Source organism: Gavialis gangeticus, unplaced genomic scaffold, assembly GCF_001723915.1.
Source record: "Gavialis gangeticus isolate Ggan-Ray unplaced genomic scaffold, GavGan_comp1, whole genome shotgun sequence".
NCBI classification, from domain to species: domain Eukaryota; kingdom Metazoa; phylum Chordata; order Crocodylia; family Gavialidae; genus Gavialis; species Gavialis gangeticus.
This window is the reverse complement of record NW_017729006.1, coordinates 34570913-34580707: the sequence shown is the minus strand read 5'-3', so window position 1 is coordinate 34580707 and position 9795 is coordinate 34570913. Positions and strand designations below refer to the sequence as shown.

The 9795-nt window shown below is 45.9% G+C and overlaps 1 long non-coding RNA gene across 1 annotated transcript in view; it reads left to right on the top strand.

Moving 5' to 3' along the window:
• The first annotated feature begins 4280 nt into the window (after positions 1–4280).
• Positions 4281–9795, top strand: part of LOC109291988 — an 11475-nt gene continuing 5960 nt past the window's right edge. Inside the window, exon 1 of the long non-coding RNA XR_002096011.1 lies at positions 4281–4351. This is a non-coding gene — a long non-coding RNA (uncharacterized LOC109291988). The remainder of the gene's footprint in view (positions 4352–9795) is intronic.

The window sequence follows — 9795 nt, the reverse complement described above, 5'->3', positions numbered from 1 at the left end:
GGACCAATACGGCTACAACCTGGATACCTAGAACTTGCCATATGTCCCAGGAGTGTAGGTTGTGGCTGTGTTGGTCTAAGGCTGGGGTTTTCAACCTTTTTTAATAAGTGTACCATCAGCAGCCCCCTTTTTAATAAGCATACCCAAGGGGCGGGGGGTGGCGAGCAGCAGGACGGGGGGGAGCTGCAGCAGTGTGGTATCTGTGTGGCCATGCTCTCCAGCCCCGCTCCTGTGAGGTAGTGGCACAGGGTGGTGGCGCACCATCCCCACACCCACCTACCCACTGGGACCTTTTAAAGTACCCCCAGGGGTATGCGTACCCCCAGTTGACAACCCCTGGTCTAAGGACATAACTGTTACGGTAACGTATGAATTTTGGGGAGTACTGGGTATGCAGCTGAATAAAGGCTTTTTCCTGTGTCTCAGCAAAAGTCGCTGGTCACAAGGCTGGATAATATATTAAAAGTAACCTCTGCAAAAGCTGCTAGTCACAAGGCTGGATGATATATCAAAAGTAACCTCAGCAAAAGCTGCTAGTCACAAGGCTGGATGATATATTAAAAGCAACTAACTTTGCTAATGCTTAAGTAAGCAGATTCTTAACAAAAGGATAAGGTGCAAAGTGCATGATGTGTTGTATAAAAATAGGATGCAGCCCACCGGCTATTGTCAGGAAATAAAGCAGAAGTAAGGCCTTGGAGATGGTGCTGAAGTCAGCAAGAAACTAAAAAGAGCGAGCAGAAACAACAATTGACCAGGAGAAGACTGAGGTCAAAGTCTTAAGCATGCACTCTCAGGGGAGAGGTATGTAAGTGAATGGCATGCATAGGCAATACCACGCTCAGGACGCGAACATAAACAGAGGTAGAGCTTGAGATGGGAGGAGAAATGGGTGGAATTGAAGGCGCAACATGGGCGGGGTGAATGTTAATATGTATGAACCAAGGTGTATAAAATGTGAAAAGAACTAATGTTCAATGCAGGTCCCCATTTTTTGTTTTTTTTGTGTGATCTGGCCCGAAGCTATCTCCATTCTGAATAAAGCTGTTGCGAGCAATGTGTGCGGGTGTTTGCTCCCTGCTTGCTCTGGCTAACGAGTAACAGGACCCATGGGCAATTGGATAGTCGTCTCCCAATTTGTGGGCGCCGCATGGAGTCGGGGTCTAACAATAATGATTTGAGTTGGTCTTGTAAAAGATACTGGATTTACCCAAAGAACTTTCTCTGCCTATTTCCATGTGTCCATCATCTTAGAGCCTCTTCCCCTCAAGGAAAAATAAAAGTCAGCCTTGGGGACCATTGCAGTGCAATGTCATTTCCTTTTTGTCTCTTCCCTTTTGACCTCTTCCTGCCATTTCATCTACCCTAGTGTGAGCTGTTCTTCTTTTTCCTAAGCTTCAGATTTACTCTCCTGGGGTCACCCTTCCGGGGACAGCTACTCAGTGCTAATTCAGGCAATAGACCCTTTGCCTAAAGATCACTTGTGTGGCACCCTGCACCACCCTCGGGAGGACCTTGAGGTGCCCCAAGGGTCCACAGCCCCTTGGTGGAGACCCACGGGCATACACATTTTATACTACAAGGTGACATAGGATCTAAACCCACCTGAAGAGTAGCTGCCAACACTTGTCCGTCCTGTTCTCATTTATACCAGTGCATCTGGGAGTAGGTTCAAGGAACCCCCATCAGCATTATTTCCAGTTCACAGAAGCAAGACTGAGGGCCTGGCTAAGCACGGGTTTGTGCTGATAAAACTGTTAGGAGTGTTTCTGGCTTCCTCCCCAACTTCAAGTACAACTGCTATCATGGAGGCAAGCACAGATGCCTTCTATCTGTATAAAGCTTGTTTGCCTTCCTGTAAAGAGATAGGCTATGTTTTTATAAGGGGTGTAGGTTGTCGCCATGTTGGTCTAAGGACATAGGATATAGTGGATTTACCCAAAGAACCTTGTCTGCCTGTGTCATTATAAGCATCTTTTCAACTGGTGCCTAAATTAGATGGAAGGGCTGTATAGCTTTAACTATACCAGTGTAGTTAAGTATAAAAGTTACACTGTTCTGACTACGCTGGTATAATAGCATGGTTAAAGCAACAGAACTTGTGTGTGAAAAAAAGAGCTTTTCATAGTCTGCATCTGACCAGAAGAACAAATTGCCACACAATGGATTGCTTCTATGTCTTTCCAGCTTTCCAGTACTTCTCATTCTCTTTCTTCCTCTTGCAATCTCATCTGCTTGTAATTTTTCTTGTTTTCTTTGCTTTGTTGCACTTCCTTTCTGCAAGTCCCTACAAGGCTTGGGCGTGTCAGATCAACTTTTTGCAACAGCCAAAATTCTTTAATGCTTTTTGTCTGCAACAGCAGAGCAGCACTGAAAATCATTGTGATCATCACTGTGGCAGTCATTAGGATTTGACTGACATTTGAAATTCTTGCAGGGACTCTAGTTTGGGTATCAGATAGTAGAGGCTTATTTAAAGGCTGCTATATTTGGGAAAATTCAGCACACCATAATAAGCACAGATAGCAGATTAAATACCATACCAAGGCAAAAACAGAAGTTACAGTTGTAGAATAAAAATTTAAATAAAAATCTTAGAATGAGTTGTACAGAAAAGGAACTGGCTTTGCAAGAAATAAGGAACAGTCAAGTCACTCCAACAGCTTGATGATAATTACAGTTATGTCAGAAATATAAACAAATGAGTGATGCAATAAAAACAGGGTAATGTTTGGCAATATTTGGAGTAGTAACAGTCTAACGCCAGGGAAAAAAAAACATTTATTTTAACCTCAGCATCAAGATTAGCAATAGCCCTTTATCATTCCTTGAACAATAGTCTAAATTTCTATTTAATTGATGCTGTTTAATTGTAAATCTTGTTAAACACGTTAAGGTTCACTCCATAATTACAGTACTGAGAATAAATTTGGTTTAAAATATGAATGAGCAAAGAGTAGAGATACATAGGGCTTGATCCTGCAAAGCTTCATATCTGTATGCTTTAGCTTCACTGCCGTAAGTTTTTTCACCCAGTGTATAATTAAAATGTAGAATGTATTGCCACAAGATGCTGTGGAAGCTGACTGTTTAACCAAATTCAAAAAGGGATTGGACAAATTTTTGGAGAAAAGATGCATCAACAGCTATTGATCACAGGAATTGGGGGTACAACCTGTGAATCAGAACTTCCTAGATTTTAAATGCTAGAGGCTGCAAGTAGGAGAGGAACAGAGGAAAAACCCCACTTCATACCCCATTCACACTCCATTTCAGCATCTGCCCTGCCATTGTGTGACACAGGATACTGGGCAAGCTGGACCTATGATGGCCTGCCCCAGTAAACAGCAGTTCTTACACTCCTAAGAAGTTCCACGGGCCACTCACGGTTGAAGGTTAGGAGTCTGTAGAAATGTTCACGTTGGACTCAAACCTTCACAAGAAACTCACAATTAAGGGAAGGAAACCGATCAAGTGAATAAGGGAAAGGCAGTACATGTGATACATTTTTTTGACTTTCGTAAGGCTTTTAACAGATGCCCTTGATATTCTCATAAGCAAATGGTTTAGATGAAACGACTGCCATGAGGAAGCAGAACTGCCTAACGGTCCTAAAAGAACAGAGAAGTGGGAGGACATCTAGTCCAACCCGCTAGGGCAGGATTATCCCTCTCCAAATCATCCAATACAAATAAGACAAGTCAGCCCTGACAACACAGACCTAAAGCCCTAACCTCCCACAGGTAAAACCAGGGAACTACAACAGCCAATATCCTTCCTCTATAAAGTGTTGTCAACATCAGCTCACAGGGTCCCAGGTAGAAGACGATGACTCTCACTACAGAAGAAGGCAAAACCCCCACAGTCTGTACCAATCTGACCACAAGGTAAATTTCCTTCCTGACCTCAGATATGGTGACTAGTCTGATCTTGAGCAGAGGGACAGGATCCTCCAGCCAGGAACCTCTGGCTTTGCTCCCAGCAGGAGCACTGGCACACGCCAGTTGAAGTTCCCGGCCTCAGCTGTAGCCAGCATGCAATGCCTCAGGGGAAACGGGGGCTGCTCCAAGGCTGGGCCACCCCTGGGCCTGAGTACAGGTGTCAAGAGCCAGCAGGGGCAAATGGGGCATTTCTGCACAGCCCAGCACCCTCCCCCCAGGGACAGGGAAAGCCTGCAGCCCACCCAGACAGCTCCCCACTTCCATCCAGCCGAGATACTGTGATGGACACAGGACAAGGCGGGGGAGACTGGGTTTGTCCATGCAGCAGCCGAACGCTGCTAATAAAGCTCTTGTTGCCGCCGGTGCGTTCCAAGATGGCGGCGCCCATGGAGGAGGCGTGACCAGCTGCCGTGAGTCCCCGAGCAGGCCAGGCTGCGGGGTCCAGCCAGGCCGCTGGCTTGAGACGGGATCGGGTTGTCGCGGGGGTGTTTGCACCGAGGGGGGGGACTCGGCTCCCTTAGCCTGGAGCTTCCAGGGGGAGCTGTCCTTATAGGGGGGGGCAAGCCGGCCTCCGGGCAGGGGAAGCAGCTGGAGCCAGTACATCGGTCAGATCCAGCCTGTTTGGTTTGGAAGCAGCCGGGTAGGGTGGGGCACAGAGGCTTGGCAGCCTGCCCTGCTCTGCCCTAATCCTTGTCCCTCAGTCCCAGCCCGGTGTATTTTGTGTCAGCCTTCATCTCCCTTAGCTCTCCTGTGTTCAGTCTTGGGCCCCCCCCACTACAACAGTTGTCCTGCAGAAAGGATGTGGACAAACTGGAGACAGTCTAGTACAGGGCAACGAAAGTGGTGAGGGGGCTGGGGGACATGGCTCATGAGGAAAGACTGAGGGAACTAGGCTTATTTAGTCTGGAGTAGAGGAGACTGAGGGGGGACTTAATAGCAGCCTTCAACTACCTGAAGTGGGGTTTGAAAGAGGATGGAGGTAGACTGTTCTCAGTGCTGGCAGACAACAGAATGAGGAGCAATAGTTTCCAGTTACAGCAGGGAAAACTGAGGTTAGATATTAGAAAAAAGTCTCACTAGGAGGGTAGTAAAGTGCTGGAACAGGTAACCCAGGGAAGTTGTTGATTCTCCATCCTTGGAGGTTTTTAAGACCTGGGTATACAAAGCTTGGGCTGGGATGATCTAGTTGGGGGTGGCCCTGCTCTAAGCAGGGGTTTGACTACATGACCCCTGAGGCCCCTTCTAGGCCCGATTTTCTATGATTCCTTTCTCTGATTGCTCTAATTTCTTGCTCTGCTAATTTAAAGGTGTGATGGGATCTGATGCAGGATCTCCACGAATGCACTGTCTGCTATGCCACACAAATGTGGCTGGCCTGTTTGCTGTGCATTGGGATTGTGGGCCATTGCCTGCTGAATCCAGCTGAAAGCCACTAAGAGCACACTGCTGGTCATTTGGGACAACTAAAAGACAAAACAGGGAGGGGGAGTGAAGGTCATAGGTTCAAAATGAGTGCACCAAGGCAGGGGATGGGAGGAAGGACACAAAGCAGAGTGCATGGGACAGTGCCCACTGGCCCTTGAATGAATCCAGGAGCCCAGTTAAACTCTGGAGGTGTGAATAGATCAGGGACAGGAAAACAGCCCTGCAGTCCCCAGCAGTCCTCCTAGCCAAGGCCTCCTTTCTGGTCAGGTATATTGCTAGCTTGGTTAGGTCCAGGAAGTGGTAGGCCAGGGGTCCTGGGACTTTTTGGGGCCATGGATGGGGAGTGCATAAACAAACAAATGCAGGGAGAAGTGCAACCAGAATCTCAACAGGAGGTTCTGGAGGAGGTGATGAAAGGGGCTGCACCCTGGTGCACTCCAGGTAGGTGTGCACCAGGGTCTCCTGCTCGTGGAATGGGCAGATGTCAGGGGAGTCCATAAACTGCTCCAGATACACCCCTGTGGTGACAGCTCTATTCAATGCATGGCAGGAAGCATAATGATGAGATTAAGCATCAGATCCTATTGCACCATAGTGCCAGTGCAGGGGAAGCCCAATCTTGCAGTAGCAAGCTTGGCAACCTGTGGTTCCCCAGCTGGGAGCCCTGATCAGCTGATCTGGGCTCCCATTCATGGGAGCACACCATGTTCTTTCTTGACTAGAAGCTGGTTCAGTCAGCTGATGTGGGCTCCCAGCCATAGGAGCACATAGTGTGCTCATTGAGCACTCCCAGCCTTTTGAGCACACAGGATTTTTGAAGGCTCCATTGTGCTTCAGAGGCTGGAGGCAGTAGCCACACATTCAGTTGAAGGCGTGATAGGAACCAGCAAAAGAGTTATTACACAAAATGTGTAAATATTTTTACTGCACTATTAACTAAATAAGCATATAGCCAGGTCACTACACAAGACATGATTAACATCTTAAATGTAACATTTGTCAAGGGCCTAAATAATAGAGAGGCCGCGCACTTTTTTAAAGTGGTATGGGCTTTTGTATTTAAGTTCGACAGGTCTCCCACCTCCTGGAAACTCTAGTAACGTTAATTAAAATGACCTACAATTATATTTTAAGAGAAGGTTGTTGGGACAAAGTGATGATAATCTGCAAAGAAAGATGAGCACAGTGCAAAACAGCGTTTTAGAAGTGGTCGTCCTTGCTGAAGCTTGTAACTTCACTCATGTAGTTAAAGCTCGGACTAAATTAGTGTTGCTGTGGAACAGGTAGTGAGAGCAAGTTTAGAACGTGACTGCTTATTTGTACTGTAAACCTTTTGATTTGATCATCCTTTGTTTCTGGAATGCATCACATTTTTAGAACAGCTTCAGCTGTAGGTAGAAGAGAGGTTTTTTGTTTTTTTTTTTTTTTTAAAACAGCAATACAATATACAGTAAAATCTGTGTTAGCAGGCATTGTAGTAAACAGCATTTCTATTGACTAGAATTTCTGGTTGGCTGGCTCGGGGGTAGGGGGGAGCTTGGACAGGGCAGCTGCTGCCACCCCCCCCCACACACACACTCTGCTTCCTGCTGAAAACCCCTGCCTGAGGTAACTGGGACTTTTATATAACTGGCACACCGCATTTCCTACTCATGCCGGTTAACACAGTTTTTACTTTAATGGCATATTCAATGAAAGTTTTATATCCTGCAAAACAAGTCTCTCACCCAGGCAGAACTGTGTGTCCCCTGATGGCACTACTCCAAGTCTGCAGTAACCACCTGTGACTCTATTGACTCCAATTAAGCCATATGAACTTTTAATCATGATCTCCAGCTTCCCCCAAAGCTACCAGCATACCTCCCATGTGTCATTCTGTCCTCATTTGTTTTCCTGTATTGGCCTCTGGTCTCTTGGCTTTCACCTACCTGTTACTCTGGCCATAGACTTCTAGGCCCACTTGCTTTGACCCAGGTTCTTGGTCTTAGCCTCTTGTCAGCCTAAGCCTTGTGTCCCCCGACCCCTGACTCTGGCCTTCTCAGCCTTAGCCCACCATGTATCACTTTTTTGTATCCCTGCACCCCAGGCACAGCCCAAACATGGAGTTCCTCTTGGGCATCCCTGCATGGCCTCCAATCCACCCTGCAGGCACAGCTCCATCCTCTGGTTTAAACTAACAGAAATGTAAGCATCCCTTCAAACCAAAGTAGTCAAAGCCCACTCTGAGTTGTCATACTGCTGCCAAAGGCACCTCCCTGTTCTCTTGACCCCTGGGAATACCTTATCTGGCCTGCATCCTCTGTTCCTTGCCTCCTCTTTCAGGGCTGTACTGGTCCTCTGCCTCAGGAACCTAGGTTTATATCTAATAACACCAATGTTGCAGGTTCTATCCCTGGTTGGACTAGATTTTTTGAAGTCCTTTCCAACCTTACTTCTCTGATCTAACCCCTGGGCTCTTCCTCTTCTGGTTAGGTATTCCCCTGACTGTTTGCATGTGGGTCTTTTTAGCTTAATGAGCAGCCTACTATGCTGCAGTTATTCTCCTTCTGTCTACCTGGGACTCTGCCCTATCGTCCTGTTGCTACACAGTTAGCCATGCAGTAGGCACTTGCAACCCTATAGATCCTTGCTGCCTATTCTCCTGTAGGTAGCTCACGTTCAGCTGCCTTCACTTGCCTGTGAATCTACTTGCTACAGTTCTTCTCTGAAACTAATAGCATCTGACTCCCTTTTACAGTATACACCAGGGGTGGGCAAAATGTAGCCTGGGGGCTGGATGCGGCCCACCAGGCCATTCTATCTGGCCTGCTGGGCCCCTAAAATATTTAAAAAATTAATATTTAGTTGCCCCGGCTGCCTGTCATGCAGCCCTCGATGGTTTGCCAAAACTCAGTAAGCGGCACTCTGCCTGAAATAATTGCCCACCACTGGTATACATGAATGAAGCATCACATTTAAGAGAGCATGTGTTGGTGCAACATTTCTGGTGCCTTGCACACACACAAGTTACATAATAGAGTCTCTCAATTTTAGACTTGTCTCTGAATTTGACCCATCCTGTGCACAGGAGTAGAACAAAAGGGAAACCTGGCTTTTGGTGAGCAGACATCACTTTCAGGAAACAGCCTTTTTGTTCTTTGTGAAATCAGTGAGAATATTGTTATTTGCAAGAGCGTGACTGGAAATCTGACCGCTGTGGCCTTGACTGCTCGGGGGGCTGGATCCTGGTTTCAGTGCAGTTCAATGGGTGAGAACTCCCCTTGATTTGAACGGTGCAGGGTGAGACTACCAGTGCTTCACAGGCTTGGCCTTTTTGCAAAAGAACTTTTGAATGGTATTGGAAAGAGTTTTAATTTGTTTGGAGAATGATCAAAGGTACCACTGTTATACTTGTACGTAGGGCTTTTTTTGAAGTCAGGGCTGAAATGCAGCCCTGTAGAATCCAATGGCAAAACTTGGCTTCAGCAGAGCATAGATTTTTGTTTTAGAGATACCTGGGTTTGTTAGATTTTAAGGCTTTTTAATCTTTCATTTTGCCTAGTACGTTTTGCTTGCATATTGGAAAAATAAACTGTAATACATTCTACAATTTTGGTCTAACTTTCTAAATTGGAGTACATATTATCAAATAACTCTGGAAATTTGGTTAATTATGGAGCTTCTAGACAAAAGGCAGACTGGGTGCATATGTGTTTAAAGTAGCAAAGGAAAAGCAAAGATTACTTGCCTTGTTTTTCCACCCCACTGCTCTTTGTTCCCATGTTGGCTATTATCAGAATTCTAGCTTGAGAGATCTCTGGATTTTGGTCTGTGGCTGATGGTTCCTTAGACACCGTAGCAATATAATTGGTTCCTACTGCAATTGTAGCAGTAGGAACCAGTTGCTGGTAGAATCAAGGTGCTCTCTAGAAAAGAAATATAAATGCTTACATGGAAGATGGGGAAGAGGAGCCTTTTTCTTCAGGATATTTTGTTCTCTTATGTACAGACATTAAGGTGTATGCTCGCTTTTTAAAATTATTTTCTTTGGCCCGCAGGGGGAGACTGTTCCTGTGTTCCTGCAGGTACACTTAAATCTCCCAGTTAAAAAGATGACGTGCAGGTCTTAGTAAAACTTTTAGCATTCAAAGGGGGGGGGAAAGGAAACCACTAGTCTTTGCGTGACCATCATAAAACAGATATGAAAAATTGTAGCTCGGATAAGGTTTCAACCACAAAAGCCTATGTACAGTGAAAATGTAGTGTTCTGGGGAATAGGCACAGAGATCAACTTCTAAATACAGGCTGTAGTCAGATAGATTGTGCACAGGTGAAAATTTAGTTGATTTTTATATAGGCAAATCCCAGAGACAAATGCAGGATTACAAACATGTCAACTTTTTAAACATCAGGATTTGAACATCATCCTCCAGATTCAAGTCAACTCCTA